Source organism: Halictus rubicundus, chromosome 14 (genome assembly GCF_050948215.1).
Source record: "Halictus rubicundus isolate RS-2024b chromosome 14, iyHalRubi1_principal, whole genome shotgun sequence".
NCBI lineage: Eukaryota > Metazoa > Arthropoda > Insecta > Hymenoptera > Halictidae > Halictus > Halictus rubicundus.
This window is the reverse complement of record NC_135162.1, coordinates 164,157-187,229: the sequence shown is the minus strand read 5'-3', so window position 1 is coordinate 187,229 and position 23,073 is coordinate 164,157. Positions and strand designations below refer to the sequence as shown.

The following is a 23,073-nucleotide window of genomic DNA, read 5'->3' as shown; positions in this document are numbered from 1 at the left end:
AATTGCAGCATGAATACTGGCACTATTATTTTCATTAGTGACAGCTTTACTAAGCCGCTTTTCTAAATTATGAAATGTTTCTAAATTATGAAGCGCGTATAATTCCATAACGCTATTTCCGAGCGCTTCAAGTACCTACAACTCGAAACTTCAAACTGTTATATATCATCATGGAAGTATCTGACAAAAAAATGTTTCAGACAAAATTGACTTGTTTTTTCCGGTAGAATCTAAATATGTAACATTTTATAGGGGGTTCCATTTAAAATTACAAAGGTACCTCCCCTCCCCCGTTAAAGGGGAAGGGAGGCCACTTCACGTTTATGTAGTCAGAAAGGCCCTTCAAGTTCCATGCAATTTAAGACTAAGAACTTTAAAATCGATGGCATAGTTTTCGAGATATTGAGCTGTTCAGAGTTATGTGGGCCACCCTGTATATTATATTTTATTTCTATTCAATTCTACACAATTTGTATTTTATTTCCATTCAAGATTTTACCTTCTAAACCACCAATTGCACAACTTTATATTATTCACATTGTATACATGGATACTGTAAGTATAATATGCATTATTAAAGTATGTTATTTTAGTTTTTATACTATAATTGTATAATGTGTATAGGCAATATTAGGAAAATTGTATTTTGACTATAAAGGGTAACGAAAGAATTTATTCCTGAATCACGAGTAACGATATTATTTGAAGAAAAATTATTTATTAGTAACGAATAAATCTGTATCGTAATAAATAAATTCTATCTTTTGTCATTCGAAATTTTTACGTTTGTTTTAAATATCCCATTGTAACATTATTTATTTTGTTATTTTACTACAAGCATAAAAGTGAATACAATTTTTATTCGTTCCCTTTAATACATGTTAACTGCCCTATGATCAGGGTAAAAATGCACATCGTATTGATAGTAATACCAAATTTTAGAGCTTGTATTATACTTATTAAAGTTTTGCTTTCGAAGGGAGTGGGTACAATATTTATATTGTGCGAAACATTAACAAAAGCTATGTATATAGCAATATGGAGGAAGATAAAAGAATTAGCTCCAATGCTTCATAAGAATTTGAAGTTTACGATGACTGACTATGAAACTGCAGCAATGATTGCATTGGAGCAGCAGTTTCCATCGAGCAGTGTAAAAGGCTGCTGGTTCCACTATAATCAGGTTTATATAATTTTATAGGGAATAAAGTTTCTGTCCATAAAAAGATATAATTTTAAACTAATTGTACGTTTTATAGGCTTTATTACGAAAATGGCGCCATTTAGGTCTCACAGATGCACCAACTAAAGTATTGTCAATGGCAATGACTTTAGCTTTAGCTCCTGCAGACCTCTTTGAAAAAGGTTTCACTGAAATTGAAAGAGAAGCAGCTTTTTTAACCGCTGAGCATGCTGCAATTAAAATTTTTATCGAATACATACGATCCACGTGGTGGCCAAAAGCAGAAAAAGTTTCAGTATATGATTGTCCTATGAGAACAAACAATACCACCGAGTCTTACAATAATGTTGTTTCATTGAAGCTAGGAAGAGGAAAAAAAACATATGGATATTTTTGGGTAATTCTTTCATTAATTTTATTTCGTTTATGCATTTTTATTTGTGTATAAAACAAAATTTTATAAAACGATTTCTCATCCAAGCTAAATTAACTGTAAACTTTACAGAAACTCTAAAGCAACTAATAATAGATGAAGAAATTAAAATAAGAAGACTCCATGAAGGACAATGTGTACGTCGTAAAAGCAACAAGAAAAGTGTAATAAGAGATAATAAGATTGGAACACTACAAAAACATCTTGCTAGTGGAAGGTTTGATTTTGTCCTAAATGTTATGCTTAGGTTCCTTAAACTACGTCTGATTGTTTTCTTTATAATGCTCTATAAAATACATAGATTAAAAAATATAATTACACATAAAAGATATTTACTTATTGTTTTTTAGATTAACTTTGAAAGAGTTTTTATTATCGTTTCATAAGGGTCATAAGATATTAATGTATGGAGATTGTGAAGGTAAAGTATGAAAATTGGTGTAGACAAAAATAGGGATTGTTCTAATCGCGCATTGTTTTCATCGCACATTAGTTTTTCCCAGAACCGCAATGACCTCAGTCAAAATAAGCTTCCATCCACCTTTACTTTGAACTGTTAACACATTCACGACTGGCGGTTATCGAGTGAGACTTTTAGCTGTGTACCGCCTATAGCTGAATACCGTAAGGTTAAGAACGTAGGTCTACGACTACGCTATCGGTATTTAGCTACAGAATTTGAAATGTCGTAGGACTACGTTACCTGTCTCGAATGTGTTAATAATTTAAGCACGCGGGACTGGTTAAAACGATGTGTAATGAGGATTCTCATAAAAAAATCATTTAATCTCATTAAGAGATGTTTAAATCTCTGATGTTGATGTTTTAATCTCTTTTATTGATTTACTGAGGTTGCAAAATTTTCAACATTTTACTTATACGTAGACATCATCTAATTAATAATGCATTAATATTAAATTAATAATCACTTTAATAAAATATATAAAATATTTTCCTTATTTATAGCGGATCATGTTTGCACTACTCCAGAACCGATTTCTGTTATAGAAAATGAAATTACTGATCAAAATCAAAGTAAGTTAATACTTAAGGCGGTAGACTCGTTTCCAGAATTGCAAGGGTGCAGGATGCGCGTTCTCATTTCTCGATAATACAAAGATGGGATTTTTCAGCAGTGAAAAGTGCTAGATAAAAGATTAATCAAGGCCGCGATCGCCCTCGATAGTCCTATTTTTACGTTTATGAGGCGTAATTTGCATTATTCGGCAAGCATGTACCTATGAAAATAGCTATATGCGCAGTTGTATGCTTCTGAATAATGCAAATTGTCTACTGAAAACAAACTTTTTGTATTGCAATCCTGGAAAAACGACTTTACTTGATTAGAGACATATTTAAGACGTCTCAGTGCTGTCTGGGTACAGTAGAGAGACAACATTTAACCAAACTATAATAACAACCGGTAAATCTACTGTTACGAGCCAGGGCTGCGAGCAACGCGAGAGGCCGGCGAGGGGTTGTTACCCCAGGAATATGGTTTCAATTTGTTAGTTAGGTACGCGGACGCACCCAATGCGAGATCGGGGAGCCGCTAGGATAGTTGACGTCGAGGACGCACCTGATGCGAAATCAGGGAACCTCTGGGAGGTTGGAGTCAAACGCAGACGCACCCGATGCGAAACCGAGGAGCTACTAGGAGGATGAAACTTCGTGAACGCACCCAATGCGGAATCGGGGAGTCACTAGGAGAGACACGCGGCGAACCCGATTTAAAGGAAGGTGGATAACTCACAGACGGACCTGATGCGAGACCAGGGAGCTGCTAGGATACGGAAGAACCCAATGCGAAATCAGGGTTCCGCTAGGATGGTATAATTTTGGTGGACGCACCCAATGCGAAACCGGGGAGCCACTAGGTTGGAGAAATCTTCGTTGAATTGAATCTAAGATTAGTAAGCCTCGTAACTTATATATAATTTAATGGATACAATCCGAGCGGTAAGATTGTATCATGTGGGAACGTTCAATTATTAGATTAGGATATCAGGCAATAATTAAAGGTTGTAGATTACGCGAGTTAACAAACAAGACAAATATATTCTGATTTGGAATAGTTACAAGTGTGATTGTTTGTGTCGCGAGTGGATGTAGTAAGTGTACAATTAGAGAAATTGTTACCTAATGATGCACGGTGTTGACGCACTGGCAATGCGGGGTTAGATAGCGATTGTTAAATGCCAAATAGAATATATACCGAACTGACGGAATCTATAAGGTTACGAATTGATTCGAAAGGGACTTTAACCCGATCTCACTAGACTTGACGCGACGTGACTGCACGAGTACTGAACCGCGTCTGAATCTTGACTGCACCGCTTCTCGACTAACCAAAGAGGATGAAAATGCATGGGTTTATATACCTATAATGTCTCTTTCTTTTATGTGGCGTTTTGTGGGTGAATAAACCAAATTGGGTTTCACTATAAATAGAGATGATATTTATTAAACAATAATTAAACAATATTTATAATATTTACAGATCCATTACCTATAAATAGAGAAACGGCATTTACGGCCTATTCTTCCCTATATTTCTTACTAATAGTATTTAATACTTTTCAGTCTCAATCTCTCTCTTATCCTCGTGCACGTGTTTCTCGTCTCCTCTGTAATCTAACCTACCTACCCGTCCCGCGACAAACTTCAAGAGGGTTTATAAAGTAGTATCCGTACTACTTTATATCTCCCCACCGCGGAAAGAGTTTTTCTTTGGCTACAAAATCCTTCAACAAGTCTGCTAGTATTCCTCATGATTTTCTTCATCATCGTCGTTGATGCTTTCTGGTATTGGAATGAGCTTCGTAATGTGAAAAATGTTTGATTCTTCTTTCTTGTGCCCTGTATTAATTCTGTAAATGGAGTTGGATAATTTTTCTTTTATTTCAAAAGGTCCGATTTTTAGTTCATCTAATTTCTTTCTGTTTAATCTATGTCCATTTTCTACGTATACTCGATCTCCAACGTTGAATTCCATTTTTTTTCTATTTTTTTCGAATAATGTTTTGTTGTAATTATGCGATTTAATGGTTCTGTCTAAAGCAAGCTTTCTGTCTTGGTATAAGTTGTTTTTTATTTCTTGATGGAGTTCTTCGGGTACAATTGTTGTGTTTTTTCCTTGCATTAAATATATCGGTGCAAAACCTGTTATTGTATGTTCCGTTTCATTGTATTTCCTTGTGCATTCTTGTGCTATTGTTGTCCATGCCCGGTTTCTTGTTTGTTCGTTAATTTTGCATCTTATTTTGTTGACTAAAGTTTGGTTTAGTCTTTCATTGAGGCCATTAGAAAATGGTGAGTTAACTGCCGTGAATATTATTGGAATATTTTTCTCTTTTAAGAATGTTTTAAATTCTTTTGAATTTATTCCTGGATATTGATCCGACAAGATTATACCAATTTCGTTATTATCTGTGACCATCTTGATTAGTTTTATAAAATCGTTTGCGTTCTGTGTCTTGGATGTTAGAATATATCCATATCTCGTAAAATGGTCCACCAAAAGGTGTAGATATTTTTTGGTTGATCTGGATCCGCCGAATCCTCCGATTGTGTCAATTGACATAATCTCGAATGGCTCTTTTGCAGGTCCTAAATGTGACATTAATCCATTTTTCCTTTGTCCTCTCGATTTGTTTTTTATACATATTACACAATTTTTACAAATGTGTTTTATATTTTCTGTTAATTTTTTTGCTGTATAATATGGTGTAATTTTATTTTCCATTTGTTTTATTCCTATGTGGCAGTATTCTTCGTGTACTTTTTTAATAAATTCTTTACTAAAATTTTCTGATAAGACTATTTTTTCTTTTCTGTTTACTTTTTTATAGTATACATTATTTTTTTCTATCATCTTATTTGTTTTATTTTGCAGTTCTTTGTTTTTTTCCTGGTCTATAATTATATCTTTTAGCTTGATTAAGTTTATAGTTTTTAATGTTTTGTTTTCTTTAGCTTCTAATACTGGGTTTCTACTAAGACAATCGGCTTCTAAATTGCATTTTCCTGGGGCATATTTAACTATGAAATCATATTGCGATAGATAATATGTTAGATCTCCTAACTCTTCATCTGTTCTCGACTTTATATTTAGGTTTTCTAGGGGTTTATGATCTGAATAAACTATGAACGATTTTCCCATTAACAAGTATTGCCAATAATGTATCGCCTCTTTTATTGCAAGACATTCTAGGTATATTGCTTTCTTCTTTTTTTGACTATTATTCAATTTTCTTGAAAAGTATGCTACTGGTTTCTCTTCATTATTTGGTTGTCTTTGTTTCATTACTGCTCCTATGCCTAGTAAACTCGCATCCGTGTAAATATAAATCGGTAGATCTGGGTCGTATATTTCTAATACAGGTTGAGAGCATAATAATTTTTTCATATTTTCAAATGCTTTTTCACATTCTTCGGTCCAAATAAATTTCTGTCCTTTTCTCAATAGGTTGTGTAGTGGATCCAATATTCTGGCTATGTTTGGTATATATTTATTATAGAAATTCACTTTTCCTAAGAATTGTCTGACGTTTTTTTGTGTTCTTGGAGTCGGAAAGTCTTTAATTGCAATCAAGTTATCGTTCATTGGTCTTATTGAATTATTACCAATTATATGTCCCAGATATTTTACTGAATTCTCTGCAAATTTGCATTTAGTGAATTTTAGTCTAAATCCTTCTTCTCTTATTGCTTCTAGTAATTTTGTTAAGTGGTGTATGTGGTCTGTAAAATTCTTAGAAAATACTAGTATGTCATCTATGTAATTTACTGTGAAATTTGTAAGTTTGTGTTTCCTGATTATGTTGCTTAATATTCTTTGGAATATTGCTGGCGATGTTTTTAGCCCAAATGGTAGACACGTCCATTGAAAATGTCCTTCCTGCGTGACAAAGGCTGTTTTTTTTCTATCTTTTATTCGTAAAGGAATCGACCAGAACGCTGAATTAATGTCAAATGTTGAGAAAAATTTGCAATTTCTAGCTTTTACCATTAAATCTTCTATTAGCGGAAAGGGTTGTGATTGTGGTACAACTATCTTATTTAAGTCTCTAAAATCGCAACACAATCTTGTTTTTCTATTTTCTTCTCTCTTGTACGCTAGAGTTACTGGAGCCGCGAAGGGGCTGTATGATTCTTCTATCAGATTATTTTCTAATAATTTTGCAACCTGTGCTTCTATCTCCTTTTTGTCTTCAATGCTGCATTTGTATGGTCTTTTGCTACAGAATTTGTCCATTAATAGATCAATTCTAGCCTCATAATTTTTCACCCTCCCTACATCGTATTTATCTTTGGCAAATATTGCACTATACTTTTCTATTAATTTGTTTATTTCTGTTTTTCTTTTATAGTCTAGATGATCTATAGCAATTCTAAAATTTGATGTATTTATATGTTCGTTAAAATTTATGAAATACTTATCTGTAGTTTTGTTATCTTTATTTCTTCCTAAGTTCTCTTTTGTGATATCCTTATATATTTTTTGTTTGATTTCCAAATTTTCATCCTGTATTAATTGGAATTTCTTTATTATATCTAGTCCAACTAAAAAGTCATATTGAAATTTATCTTCATCAATTACAAATATATCTACACTTTTTTCTATATCAAAGATTTTTATTTTTATTGACACCATCCCATTAGTTCTTTTCACACCATTAATCGTCATTAGATTCGCTCCTTGCACGCTATCTATTTTTCCTTTTTTCAGTTTTAATAATTTTGAACTTATTAAAGAAACGTTTGAACCTGAGTCATATATTCCCAGAATTTCTACGTTATCTTGTAATCGCACTTTGACCTTGATTAATGGCGGAACTACAAGTTTTTTTGTTCCGTGTCAGATAGTTCAGCTTCTATTTCTGTGTTATTTACAAACTTAATTTGGTTTTTCTCTTTACCGTTATTTTCATTTCCTTTGAACCAACATGAGGATTCCGGGTGAAAGCGATTCATTTTCCCTTTTTTTTCACAAATCCTACATGCTCTTTTTTGTTGTCTTTTCTCTGGATCTTCTTTGGCGTATTTATTGGCAGTTTTATATTCTGTATTTTTCTTTTTTGTCATATGTTCTAGGCTTCGCAATGCATTGAAAAGATCTTCAGTCTCTTTTAATTTCTTTCTGTCAATTTTGTCTATTATAAAGTCTGGTAATCCTACTGCTATAAGGTCGATCAGGGTACTTTTATCAATTGATTTATTCATCTCTAATAGAATCTTTTCTTTCTTTAGAGCATAATCTAATAATGAGCCGTTTATATATTTATATAGAATTGCATACTTAACTGGAGACCAACCTTTGTCTGCATAGGTTTCGCAGAAATTATTTCTCCAGGTTTCCCATTCCGATGCTAGTGAATGTTTTATAAGCATAGAACTATACCAATCTAGACAAGAGCCTTCTAAAACTAGCCTAAAAATTTCAATCTTTTCTTCATCTTTTTGTATGCCTAAACGATTGCATTCTTTTTCAAATGTATCTAGCCATTGAATCCCATTAGCATTTTTGCCTGTAAACTTTTCAATGGTAAATTTTTCTGTTACCTTCTTTAAGTTACTTTGCCCACTTTGTGATTTATGTTCGTCGTTTTTTATGGAGACAGCTTTCAAGATCCTCGCTAATGTATCCTCCGTTAAATTACTTATAGGTTGTGACTTATTTGTAATTTCTTCTAAATAATAATCTCCTAATATTATGTTTTCCTCTTTATCCGTGTAGAATTCCTTTAATTCTTTATTTAATTTTATCCAAATTTTCCTCGATTGGTGTCTCAATTTGATAGTGGCTCTTGCTCTCTGAAACGCTTCTGTTTTTATCAGTTCTGCATGATATGCCGCATATTGTTGCTCCTCTGGGATGCCATAAACCTCTCCATGTGGCGTTTCAATTGAGGTTATGGCATAGATGTTTGATTTTGGATCTTGACCTGCTTTTATCTCAATTTCAAAACGTAGTTTATCCATTGTTCTAGTAAGCAAAATGCCGTTTTATAATGTCTCTTTCTTTTATGTGGCGTTTTGTGGGTGAATAAACCAAATTGGGTTTCACTATAAATAGAGATGATATTTATTAAACAATAATTAAACAATATTTATAATATTTACAGATCCATTACCTATAAATAGAGAAACGGCATTTACGGCCTATTCTTCCCTATATTTCTTACTAATAGTATTTAATACTTTTCAGTCTCAATCTCTCTCTTATCCTCGTGCACGTGTTTCTCGTCTCCTCTGTAATCTAACCTACCTACCCGTCCCGCGACAAACTTCAAGAGGGTTTATAAAGTAGTATCCGTACTACTTTATATACCCTAAAAATGAGAGGGGAATGTATCTGTTTTATTTTACGGTCGCATACTCGTATTTGTCGTTTCTAGTGAGTTTAAGGTTTGCAGCTGGATCTTCGTTTATAGGGGTAAAACGAAGGGTTAGCCAGGATGTTTCCTATCAAAGACTATCTTGACAAAACATTCCAGAAGGGGATGTTTTGAAGATTTCCATATTAGGAAATCGTACGGTGCTGTTACTGAATCATGCTTCGTGCCAGCTGCGTCCAGCCGGAGTACAATCATTAGACAAGGGGCCTGTTGGGACGCTTTTCGTTCTCAGAAAAGAGATTAGAACTTCTAATCGAAATGAACGTGGAGACACGTCTCCATACGTAACACTACAATCTTAATAATTATATAAATAATTCCAGGCGCATATAAAAAATGTACGAAGAAAAGAAGCAACGAAGAATTGGAGGACAAAAGTAAAATTTATATGGACTAAATTTAGTATTGCTAGAGAAGAACTCATTTCTTACTAAATTGTTTTTTACAGATAATCTGAACGTACGTGGACATACACAATTGCTGGGCAAAAAGGCTAAATTTACAAACTTAAATACGCCACTTGTAATATTAGAAAAACTCAATATTTGAGTTTTTAACACAATTTTTGGCGATTGGCCTTTTTGGGTGTACGGTACGGCTATCACTAGACAGCGGATGCGATAATTATTTACTAAGAGATCTTCAATATTTACAACGAGATTCTAATTGACTTTCACAGATGGGTCATACCACGCGAAAACGGACACATTTTGGAGTTAAATTTCGGATTTTGTTCAAATTTAAATATGGTGACTTTTTGATATATTAAAAATTGTTGATTATAGAGACATATAAGAAAACGTGTTACCCTTTTCTCATTGAATCATAAGTCTAGAATTATCATAGCGATGAAAATGAGTCTAAACATGACATCATTTGGACTATCTTCAATAAGCTTATAATTTTTATCGTAACATTACGTATCAATAAAAATTGTTCGATTACACTCGAGTTTGAACTCATTTTCATCAGGAAAAGTACCTCAATTCACTCGTAATAATTTTATGAAGGTATATTGAAAAATCTAAAAGTTTAAACTTTCAATCGTGCGTGATTCTCCATCTGCTTACATTGTATGTATACCGTTTTTTCAGTCGCTGGCTCTTCGACTTTCAGAGCTCGACGCTCGGTATTGTACACGCTTACTTGCGATGCCTTTTTTAACCAATTAGTTCGCATGTAAGTCATAAATAAAAGAACATTGGGAAAATTACTTGCTATATTGTCTGCCTCTTCTTGTATAATTAATATGGCTTGTTGAAACTTTGTTTCAGGTACTAAAGCCGGAGACATTGCCATACGCACAACCGTATTAGGTACATTAGTCAAACCAAGCTTGCGCCACTTTCGAAGAACAGCCTGCAATATATGTATGACAAAAAATGTAGATTTCTATAATAGACAAAATTGTAATATGTATGATAACATATAACTTCAAACAGTATCACAAACTTGACAATAATGAAACCAGCAACCATGTATATGTGCATTAGGAAATAACTCATGTAGAGTTGTAACAGCGGCTGCTTCATAATCACTCATTATGAATCTTATATTATTTGCCAATTCAGGTATTAAATTAAATATCTTTTTCCATATAGCAGGATATAGTGTAGCCGTCCGTCTTTCACATAGAACAAGTATAGTTGCAATACCCTGAAAAAAAGCAATTCTTTATGTTCGTGAAGGAGCATTGGATACAATTTAAGAAGTAAATCTAATATAAATTATGTTTTACATTATCCATGCAGCGTATATGGATGGTGTAGAGCTGCCCCATGTGAGGTTCCTTGGGTAAAACCTAAAATTACAGACGACTACTATTATTTACTATTATTATTATTATCTATTAAGTATATACACATTAAAAGTTTACTTTGAAAAGTTTGATATACTTGATATAAACATCTAAGTTAAATAGCTTCTGTAATTTATATAACATAGTATAAGTATTGTAGTTATGTAGATTTTAAGATAATTAAATCATTAAAGAAAAACATTATAAAATTTCTAAGAGTTTTATGCTACTTACTGCAAATGTTCCATCAACGAATATTTCTTTTGATTTCTTCAATCCTTGCAGCAACCCATCAGTTGTAATTATTACAGCGGTTTCGTCTTTTAATGACTTCACAAGACATACATTTAGATTTTCCAATGGTTGATAAATTTTCATCTGGCCATACAAAATTTCTAAGGATTGTGGAATTGCGGGTTTGAAATTAGCTCTCTGTCTGTGCAACGTTGGACTTAATTTTGTAAATGAACAATAAGCTGCAGCATCTGGATGTCTTTAAATAAACATTTGTATAATATTTCAATGAATTTATCGATATGTGACACTGTCAACAATTAATTTTTGTGATTTTTTAATGTGTTTTAAATACCCCCCCCCCCCCACGTTCTAAAAATCTAACACAAACTAACTCCGTATGGTTGTTCTTTCCTGTGTACACCTGCTATCCCTAATCATTTCTGCAACATATTCAAAAATCTTTGAAATCGGTGAGAGTGTCACATATCGATAGGTAGATCAATATTTCTCCAAAAAAAGTTAATAAAAGAAACACATAAGAACAGTAAGCATAAACATACTTTCTACAAACATCATCAAATATTTGTTTAAATGGGATCAATGTCTCCCGACTCAGCTTCGTCATTTCTTGTATCATCAAATACCGTGTAGCAAGATATTCTTGACCAGGGTGATTATGGGATTTTATTAACGAAACAGAACCATCGCTAAGAGTCATTGCAGCCCCACAACATCGTGTAGTTCGTCGAGTGTTGCACCGATAAATGTTTTCACTGCGACTATCTTTATTGTAAGAATAATCGTTGTGTACATAAATAAAAGTCCCTTTCGCTTTCCCTGCGATTTTTTCCATCTATTAACAATATACGTAGTTTCAGAAAACAAAATATTATCGTCTATACAATGAATTTTGAACAGCCACAATTAAACAAATGTAAAAAAAAGTGGTAAAACATTAACGACATGGTAAAGTTAAGATTACACATTTTATAGGAATGAATATAGAAATACGATAATTACCTTGAATAATTGATTCAAACAGTATATTGTGATATTTGTTAGCTACGCGTTGCGTGCGTAAAATTGCGTCCATGTAAAATAACAAATGATGGTCGCTGACTAAACAAATGCTTGTGAAGAACATAAAAATGAAGATATACTCGGTTTTGGTTTGGTTTCGTTTATTCTTTTCTTTATGATATTATCGATGATATAGAAACTTGCCGTAAAATTAGTTATAACAAAGAACGTTGTTGTTAAAAATTTGTTTACATCAACATATCCTACTCATCGAGAAGAGAAAAAGTTTGAAAGGAATTATATGTCGCAAACAAGTAGTTATTGAGATATACGCTGAAAAAGAATGTGGAACATTTTATCTTGATTATTTTTGTCTATACGTATAACACCACAAAGTCAAATTCTGCAAAACTTTTTCAGCTTGTATCTCAATAACTATTTGTTTGCGAAATAGGGTTTTCTCAAATATTTACCCGAAAAACGAAATTACTTTCCGAATAACCCAATATTAATTAAATATGCAGAGTTTGCCAAATAAAGAGTTACAAGTTGTTTACTGAGAATCTAATGGTGGTATTCGTTGCATCTGTCTATTAAATTAATTATTCCACAGAGGCTAATCTCTTAATACACAACAAATTATTTTGACTCCTAAAGTTTTTTAAATGGAAAGCGGTATCAATTTACATTATTGTGATAACTCTCATCAAACTGAATAACATTTACCTGAACCATTTTTTTATTGTGACATACTACGTATGTCACATAATAGAAACTAGTGCACAGTAAAATTAGTGTATATCATAAGACACTTTGAGTTTATCTAATAAATGGTAAAAAATGTAGCCTCTGTGACTAGAAAATTATTGTATACTTTCTAAACAAGTACTTATCAATAAAAAAGCCTTTACAAAACATAAAATGAAATAAATACAGAACTGTTTAGAGTCGAGTTTACTAAGTTCCCACTTTTTATTGTTATAGAGTCTTAAACTATTTACATATTATAATATTTCAAGTATAGAAGACTTCCGTTTCCGGTCGCATGAGTAATTGAGGTGCGAAAGAGAGTGTACGGAAACTTAGGGTGAAAGTGTTGAGAGAAAGAGGTGTGTGGGGAGAAAGTGTGTGGAGAAGGGTGTCTTGAGGTTAGGGTCAGGTGTTGGAGAAAGGGATAAGGGCGGGGAAGTGAGATAGAGAGCATTGGTGGAAAGATAAAGTGAGTGAGAGAGAGGTTAGGTCCGGGTGACGGTAGAGGGGAGTGCGCAGGATTACATCTGGAAGGAGTGGAAGGTGGCGCGATCTAGCGGGAGAAGAATAACTTAAGGAGGCGGGAAATTTGAAAAGAGTGACAATTACAAAGTAGGAAAGGGCAGAAGAAATGAGTGAGAGAGGGGGAGAAGAAAAGGGGGTGGGGAAAATAGAGGAGGGGGCGGGAAAAGGAAGAGTAGGAAGGATGATGAAGGATGAGAGGTTAGAACGGTGGTTTAGTCTAGATAATTTGGGGAATGTGGAAAGTGTGGGGAAAAAGAGGAGCAGAGAGGAATTGTTAGGAGAGGGGAGGGACGAAAGAGGAATGTTTAAAAGAAGTGACAAAACAAAAAGATCGCCAGAGAAGGGAAAGGAGGAGGAGGGGACAGAAGTTAGGAAGATAGAGGAAGTAATAAGAGGGCTAATAGGGGAAGTCGAGAGTATGAAGGAAAGGTTGAGGGAGGAAGGGGAAAGGTGGATGGAGGAGTGGAGGAATGAAAGGGAGAGATGGAGGGAAGAAAGGAAGGAAGAGAGAAAGGAGGAGGAAAAAAGATGGGAAAGGATAGAAAAATGGTTAGAAAGAATAGAAGGAAGGGTAGAGGAGATAGAAAGAAGCGAAGAGGAAGAGGAAGAGAGGAATAAAGGGGGAGAAGGAGGGATAGGGAGGGAAATGATAGAGGAAAATAAGAGAAGAATTAGGAGAATAGATAAAGCAAGGTACAAAATAACTTTCTGGAATGTGGCAGGATTAAGGAATAAGGACACGGAATTCTGGAAAGGGTTAGAGGGGTGGGACATAATAGTATTAATGGAAACGTGGATCGAGGAAAGGGGGTGGAGCGGGGTAAGGAGAAGGCTACCAAAGGGGTACATATGGGAAACACAGTGGGCAAGAAGAGTAGAAAAAAGGGGAAGGGCAATGGGAGGTATGCTAATAGGAGTAAGGAAAGAGATCGAGAGGGAAAGGGAGGAGGGAGGAGATGAAGAAGGTATGATGACGGTAAGGGTGAAGATAGGCGAGAAATGGTGGAGGGTGGTAGGGGTTTACGTAAACGGAGATCTGGAAAGAAAGTTGGAAAAAATGGGGCAATGGACAGAAGAAAGAGGGATCCGGGAAAGAGTAATTATAGGTGGGGACTTCAATGCTAGGACGGGAAGAGAAGGGGGGAAGTGGGAGAGGAGGAAGAAGGGGAGAGAGGGGAAGGGAGTAGAAAGTCGAAGGATGAGAAAATAAACGTAGAAGGGAGGAGACTGATCAGATATCTAGGAGAGAGAGGATGGGGGATACTAAACGGTAGCACTAAAGGAGACGAGGCGGGAGAGTGGACATATGTAGGGGGGAAGGGGAACTCAGTAATAGACTATATTATAGGGAATGAGCAAACAAGGGAAGAGGTGGAAAGGGTGGAAATAGGGGAACAGATTGATTCAGATCACATGCCAGTGACGGTTTGGATAGAAGGAGTGAAGAGAGGGGATTTTAAAAAGGAGGAAAAAGGGAAAGGAAGGGGGAATAAGGGGGGTCGCTGGTCAGAGGAAGAAATAAAGGGTTTCAAAGAAAGATTTGGGGCCTTTACGGGAGGAGAGGAAGGAGTGGAGGAAGAGTGGAAAAGATTGAAGAAAAGAATAGGAGAGGCGTTGGAGACGATGGGGAAGAAAGAGAGAAAAAGGAGGGGCGGATGGTGGGACGAGGAGTGTAGGGAAGGGAAAAGGAAAGTGAGAGAGAAACTAAGGGGATGGAGGAAGAAGGGAGGGGAGGGTAAGAAATTTAAGGAAGAGAAGAGAAGATATAAGGAGTTATGCGAAGAGAAGAAGAAGGTAGAGAGAGAGAAATGGGAAAGGATGGTGGAAGGACTAAAAAATGAGAGTCAGATATGGAAAGTGGTGAATATGGAAAGGAAGGGGGGAGCGAGGATAGACGAAAGGATAAAGATGAAACAGTGGGACGAATATTTTAAAAAAGTATTAGGAGGAGTAGATAGGTGGGAAGGAAAGGAAGGGGTGGGTAGAAGTGAGAGGGAAGGGGAGAGGAAGCTAGATAAGTCGGAGGTCAGCAGGGTGATTAGGGGTTTGAAGGAAGGGAAAGCTGCCGGGGGGGACGGTATACCGAATGAAGTATGGAAATATGGAGGGAATGAGATGGAAGAATGGTTATGGAGAGTCTGTGACAAGGTTTGGAGGGGGGAGGGATGGCCGGAAGACTGGAAGGAAGGGATAGTGGTGCCAATAGCCAAAAAGGGAGACAATAGTAAGGTGGAGAACTATAGAGGTATAACGCTCACACAGATAGCGTATAAAATACACGCGGCGGTATTGGCGGAGAGGATGAGAGAGGAGATAGAGAGAAAAGGGTTACTACCGGACAATCAGGCAGGTTTTAGGAAGGGGATGGGGTGTATAAACAATGTGTATGTGTTAAATTATTTGATAAATAGACAGGTTAGAAAGAAAACAAAAAAGTTGATTATTATGTTCATAGATTTAAAAGCGGCCTTTGACTCGGTAGACAGGGAAGTGCTAATGAGGGCAATGAGGAGGAGGGGGGAAAGGGAGGGGCTAGTGGAGAGGTGCGAGGACCTGATGAAGGAGACGAAAAGTAAAGTCAGAGTGGGGGAGGAAGAAAGTAAATGCTTCTGGACGGTAAGGGGAGTGAGGCAAGGGTGCCCACTAAGCCCACTACTATTTACATTACCAATGGCAGATGTAGATGAAGAGTTGGAGAGGGGTGGATGGGGGGGGGGGTAAAAGTAGGAGGGAAGAAAATTTATACGCTAGCATACGCTGATGACATAGCGATGCTGGCGGAGGATGAGGAGGGGATGAGAGGGATGATGGGGAAGATGGAGAGGTACCTGGATGAGAAAAAGCTGCAGTTAAACGCGGAGAAATCTAAAATAATGAGATGTAGGAAGGGCGGGGGGAGATGGCAAAAGATGAAGTGGAGGTGGAAGGACAAGGAAATTGAGGAAGTAAGGGAGTACAAGTACCTGGAATACGTGATAGCGAGGAATGGTGGGCAGGATATAAAATAATGAGATGTAGGAAGGGCGGGGGGAGATGGCAAAAGATGAAGTGGAGGTGGAAGGACAGGGAAATTGAGGAAGTAAGGGAGTACAAGTACCTGGGATACGTGATAGCGAGGAATGGTGGGCAGGAAGCGCAAGTGGAGGAAAGAGTGAGGAAAGGAGCAGCAATAATGGGGAAGGTGTGGGGGATAGGAAAAAGGAGGTTTGGCAAAGATTGGGGTAGGAGAGTATGGCTTTTTGACAAATTGGTATGGTCGGTAATAAGTTATGGGGTGGAAATCTGGGGATGGAAAGAGAGGGAAGGCATGGAAAGGCTGCAGGAGAGATATTTAAGGTGGGTCCTGGGAGTGGAAAGGACAACGCCAGGATACATGGTGAGGGAGGAAATGCAAAGGGAATTATTAAGGGGAAAGGCAGGACTGAGGGCATGGGGATACGAGAAAAAATTAGCGGAAGGGAAAGGGGGAAAGCTGGCACGATTATGTTGGGAAGAAATAAGAAGAAGGGATAGGGTGGGAGGGGTAAGAGATGGGTGGGAAAAGGAGAGGTGGGAGTTCTTTAAGGAGAGGGGATGGTCGGGTGAGATAATAAATGAAATGATTGAGGAAAGAAGGGAGAAAATGAGCGAGGAAATAATTAAAAAGGAAAAGGAAAGACAAACAAAGGAAAGAAGGAGTAAGATAGAGGAGTCAAAGTCAAACAAGTGGTATGGGATGGTGAAAGGGGAGGGACTGCCGGGGTACCTTAAGAAAGGATCGGGGGAAAGTAGATGGAAAAGAGTGGCGAGATTTAGGTTAGGATGCGAGATGAGAGGAGAGTGGTATTGGATGAATGAGGAGCAGAAAGCGTGCAGAGTGTGCGGATGGGAGAATGAGACGTGGGAGCATGGGTGGGAAGTATGCATGAGATTGGATGAGGAAAAAGGGTGGCAGGAGAGAATGTGGGATGTGTTGGAAGATGAGGGAGGAGGTGAGGAATGGATGAGAAGAGTGGAAGAGTGGAGAGAGGGGAGAAAGGAAAAGAGAGGAGTGGGAGATGAGCGAACGGAAGGGGAGGTCCAAAGGGTAGGGGGGTAAATATAAGATTAGCAATATAAGGTCTTTTGTATATACAATTCTCTCTCTGTCTCTCTACATAGCTCCACATAGTTCATAAGCATAGATAAGTTATGTATAAGCTAGGTTAAGTCATAAATATAAGGTCTATTGTAAATAAACTCTCTTTTCTCGCTATATAGTATATAAGTCTAGTTTAAGCTAAGTATAAGTATAAGTTAGGTTAAGTTAGACTAAGATAGATAAGGTATAAGTTAGGGTAAGCGAAGATGGAAGGACGGCGATAGAAGGAGGTGGTGTAAGGGAAAAGGAATTGTAACCCTTAGGGGAGGCAAAATAAAAGTATATATAATATTTGAAGTATATTTGAATTCTACGCAGCACTGCTTACTTAATTTTTCCTTTACTTATTTCATACATTGAAGCGGACAAATTCCGTAGCAGCCATGGCAATTTAAAATACATGAATTAAAGCTCAAACGCAAGGTTCACTTTTCACTGTATATTATATAGTTAAAATGAATAAGAAAAGTGATTATGTGTCTATAAAAAAGCACGTACATCTGATTGGGGAAATTCAATCTCCGTTTACATTTATCATTCTAAAAGCTGCCGTGACATTACACGGTGATTAACAGTTTTAAAACAAATTGTAAAAAGCACGATCATGTACGTAACATATAATTAAGTTATTAATGCTTTTTATTTGAGAATATAATACTTTTCAAGATCACAAGTTACATGTTACTCACCGTTAAAACATTTTCCCGCAATAATCATGATCTGTCCAAGTTGAAATGAAAATAATTCCGCTAATAGTTCTGCTTCGTACACCATATGTAAAAGATAAATTTGAAAAATCACAAAGTATCGTATTCATTCCTTACAAAAATGATTATGTTTTATAGGCAGAATATACTTATCTAAATTATCTTTTTTACACAGAATTATTCAGGAGCCTTGAAAGCAATTCTACACATTTGTATAATTTTGCAGTTCTTCGCTCTTCGTTGTCACTATTTTAATTCACAATCAGATTAATTTCAAAAATTGAATAATTCATGCATTCCGTGGGATATATTATATTCACATTTAATTATTGTACTCTTCTTTCATAAACTTTATATTTTAATATAGACTTCATCGATATCATATTTCGAGTAAAATCATTATATCCTAACATTTACTACAGACTCTAAAAACCATTCATTTTAACACTTCAAATATTAATTAGTTTCGGTTAATTTTACAGATTCATCACAGGAAATCCTAAACATGGATTTGACACTTAACATCAAGCGCACATAACCCGAAATTAATCACGACTTGGCCGCATTTCCATCACTGTCTAAAATTAGTGTGCGCATTTCTATTTGTTCGCGATTCGCTTGTGTCCAGTTTTATCTGTGCGCAATAAATATGTTTCCAATTCTATTTGTGCGCAATTGAGATGTGTCCGATTTTTCGTGTGCGCAATTGAAACGTGACCAATTCTTCTTGTGTCCAATCATACTGTGTCCAAAAGATATGTGCGCAATGTGTACGTGCGCAATCGTATTGTGCGCAACTGAAGGCCTCTCGCGTTTATGGCGGTATTAGGACGAGACTTTTCTTCAAATTCCATAATCAGACTGTCATTTGATAACGGGTTCGTAGTATCTCGAAGAGATAACAAGTCCGCGAACGATGTAGATTCGGCGATCGAGCAAATTTTGAACATTGATTGTATAAGCGAACCGGTTGCGACACCGGAGAAACTTCTAATTAACCCAGAATTGGACTCGGTGGTGGTGGAACAAATCAAAGAGTCGTTCCAATCGGATTATTTACAACTGAAGCAATCGAGTACTGATAAGGTCGATTTTGAAATGAACATAGTTTTGAAACATGACCAACCAATTTGTTTTAGACCGCGACGACTTTCATATGCCGATAGAGGAAAATTACAAGGTCTTTTAGATGATCTCTTAGACAGAAAAATCATTCGCCCGAGCGAATCACCGTACAGCAGCCCGATTGTTTTAGTACGGAAGAAAAACGGGGAAACCAGGTTGTGCGTAGACTATCGGGAATTAAACAAAATTACAATTAAAGACAACTTTCCGAGTCAGTTAATTGAGGACAACTTAGATCAATTAAAGAATAAACGATATTACACGACATTAGATTTGAAGGACGGGTACTATAATGTCCGGATGGCGGATCAGGCGATTAAATTTACATCATTTGTCACCCCTCTCGGGCAATATGAATTTTTGTTTTGCCCTTTTGGACTGATTAACGCCCCGAAGGTATTCGCACGATTTGTTAAAAAATTATTTTGCGACTTGATTAGAGCCCATAAAGTTTTAGTGTATTTCGATGATTTTCTAATTGCGACGGAAACTCTCGAGGAACATTTAGAGATTCTGCGAGAAGTTTTCCGTATTGCCGGACGATGTCGGTTACCATTTAAATTGAATAAGTGTGCCTTTGCACAAACCGAAGTTGATTATTTAGGATACCGCGTTAGTATCGAAGGAATTCGACCGAGTGACGATAATATCAAGGCCGTTCTTAATTATCCGATTCCGCGTAATCCGATTTATACCTGGGTTCTCCATCATTGCTAAGCCATTGTACGACCTGGTCAGGAAGGATGCTAGATTTATATTTGGCGAAAAAGAAAATAGCGCTTTTGAAACGTTAAAGGGTCAGAAAGACCGGAAGGGGCAGAAAAACCGATTCTTTCGATTTATTCTCACACGGCCGAAACCGAACTTCATTGCGATGCGAGCGCGTCCGGATTTGGCGCAATATTGTTACAGAAGCAAGCAGATGGACGTTTAAAACCAATGGCATATTATAGCCAACGAACAACACGGCTAGAAGCTAGGTATCATAGTTTTGAGCTGGAATGTCTTGCAGTAGTAAACGCAATTAAACGGTTCAGAATTTATCTTGCGGGTATTCGTTTTAAAATACTGACGGATTGCGATAGTTTTCGTTTGACGGTAAGCAAGCAAAACATAAATCCGCGAATTTCCCGTTGGGCGCTTTATTTACAAGATTTTGATTATGAACTTCATCATAGACCGGGAAACAGAATAAATCACGTTTATGCTCTCAGTCGTTGTCATGGCGTTTTAGTAGTTGAGGGTAATACTTTTGAGCAGACATTGTCCATATGCCAGGATAAAGACCCAGAAATTAGGAAAATCCGAAACGAATTAGAGCAAGTAGAATCAAAATACTTCGAATTACGCGATGGACTAGTATACCGGAAAGATAAAACTAAAAAATTGTTATTTTATGTGCCGCGTTCGATGGAAGATAATGTAATTCGTAGATGTCATGACGATTTGGGACACGAAGGCAAGGATAAGGTTATTCAAAATATTGTGGAATTATATTGGTTCCCAAATTTGCAGCAAAAGGTAAAAGAATATATTTCCAATTGTTTACGATGCATCGAATTTTCACCGCTTACAATTAGTGATAAACAAGACGGATACCTGCATAGCATCGAGAACGGAAAAGTACCGTTTCATACTTTGCACTAAGACCACCTTGGTCCGCTCGAAAAAACAGGAAAGGGATACAGACATTTATTAGCGATGTGTGTGGTGGTGTGGTGTGTGGTGTGTGGTAGACGGTTTTACAAAATTCATCAGACTATACCCTTGTAAATCAACGAGTTCCCAGGAAGTGATAAAGTTTTTAAAAGAATATTTTAGGGTATATAGCAGGCCAAAACGGATAATAACAGACCGCGGTACTGCTTTCACATCGAATAATTTTAAAGAATTTCTGGATAATGAAAATGTCCAACACATTTTAATTGCAGTTGGCACCCCTAGAGCCAACGGTCAAATTGAACGATTTAATCGTGTTATAACACCAATGATGGCCAAACCGTGTGAAGAACCGAGTAAATGGGACAGAGTTTTAGAGCAGGTAGAATTTACTTTAAATAATACAACCAGCCGATCGACAAAAGAAACCCCTAGTCGTTTGCTTTTTGGAGTCGAACAATTACAGAAACGGAATGATTCCCTACGTTTATTGTTAGAGTCACGTTCGTGCGACGACAGAAATTTAGAAATAATTCGGGAAAAAGCGGCAGAAAATATTAATAAAATACAGGCGGCTAACGAAAAGAATTACAATGATAAGCATAAGGATGCATTGGTTTATAATGTCGGGAACTATGTCATGATTAAAAACACTGACACATCAGCAGGGGTTAATAAAAAATTGATACCCAAATTCAAGGGACCTTATGTAGTTAAAAAGGTTTTAGATCATGATCGTTATGTAATCAGCGACATTGATGGATTCCAGGTAACGCAAATGCCGTACCATGGAGTTTTGTCCCCAGACAACATGCGACGTTATAAAGCGATATGATCGTTAAGAATTTGGTATGTTGATAGCGATAAGAATGTATATTTTATATTATATTTCATATTATAATGTATTTATCAAAAATATGTACATAGTAAGTAGCAACTAAGGAAGCGAAATATTGTATTCGGGTTAGCCGGGACGGCTAACAGGTCAGGATGGCCGAACTGTAGGAAAGTAATGGTAATAAGATTGTTTGGAATGACTGCGGGCGCGTTTGCATTCAGTATGTATGTGTGTATGTGTGTGCTCGCGCGTCGTGGCGAAGATTGTAACAGCTCGGTGACAAAAGTACACCGAGAAGACTCGTGTGTTTTATCGTTGCCAGGTGAATTGTTTTAATTGCATAAAAGAAACGAATCGTGGTAATTAGTTACCAGCGAACCGGCGACCCATCAACACGGCATCCGCACACGCGCCTGAATTTATATTAAAAACGAATAAATATAGTTAGTAGGAGTTGGAGATAATCGTGACTATTGAATCCCCTCCTTCCCCTATAATAGCAAACAAAAAGATACTAAAAAGGACGCAAAAAAAGGTCTAACTAGAGTGGTTTCAGCCTATAGATCCGTCCCCTTGGAAACGCTCGTCGTCCTCGCTGGAGTCACCCCGTGGGATCTCAAAGTTAGGGAAAGGAGAGAGATCTTCGAGGAGGAAAAGGAAAAGACGGAGATCATCCAATACCAAGGAGACAATGCAGGAGGAGTACTTTCACTACCCAGGAAACAGGAGAAAGTATAGCTGAAACAGAGGAACTAATAAGAAGCCGTCTTAAGAAATTAATCAGAAGGCAAGCTAAAGAGAGAACACTCCAAAGATGGCAGGAACTATGGGACACGGCCACCGTAGGAAGATGGACCCACAGACTGATACCAAATATAGAAAATTGGGTAAACAGAAAGCATGGAGATTTAAATTTCTATATAACCCAAGCCCTCTCGGGGCATGGGGTGTTCAATGTTTTCAGGAAGAGGATTGGTAAAGCCGAGTCCGAAGATTGCTGGTACCACCAAGGAATCGCAGACACGCCAGAACATACCTTGGTCGTATGCCAACAATGGAGCGTTGAGAGGAAACCACTACTGGAGGTACTGAAAACCAGGGCGGAAACTCTCACCGTGGAGAAGATAATGGACGGGATGCTGGAGAAGGAGAACGTCTGGAGGACCTTCGCGGTCTTCTGTAAAAACATCCTAACTAAAAAGGAGAAGGAAGAAAGAAGAAGAGAACGAGAAGCCAATGACAACCTGATCATGAGGGGCACAGAGGACGACCTCGAGT

General features: G+C 36.8%; 2 long non-coding RNA genes across 2 annotated transcripts; both read left to right on the top strand.

Annotated features, from left to right (window-relative positions):
* The first annotated feature begins 1,775 nt into the window (after positions 1-1,775).
* On the top strand, positions 1,776-10,611 carry LOC143360861 (uncharacterized). The gene is made up of 7 exons (XR_013083359.1): positions 1,776-1,833; positions 1,967-2,037; positions 2,583-2,651; positions 9,340-9,393; positions 9,465-9,765; positions 10,111-10,195; positions 10,291-10,611. It is a non-coding gene; the product is annotated as an uncharacterized LOC143360861 (long non-coding RNA).
* A 9,509-nt stretch (positions 10,612-20,120) lies between these two features.
* Positions 20,121-22,052, top strand: LOC143361090 (uncharacterized). The gene is made up of 2 exons (XR_013083413.1): positions 20,121-20,517; positions 21,686-22,052. It is a non-coding gene; the product is annotated as an uncharacterized LOC143361090 (long non-coding RNA).
* The last annotated feature ends 1,021 nt before the right edge of the window (positions 22,053-23,073 follow it).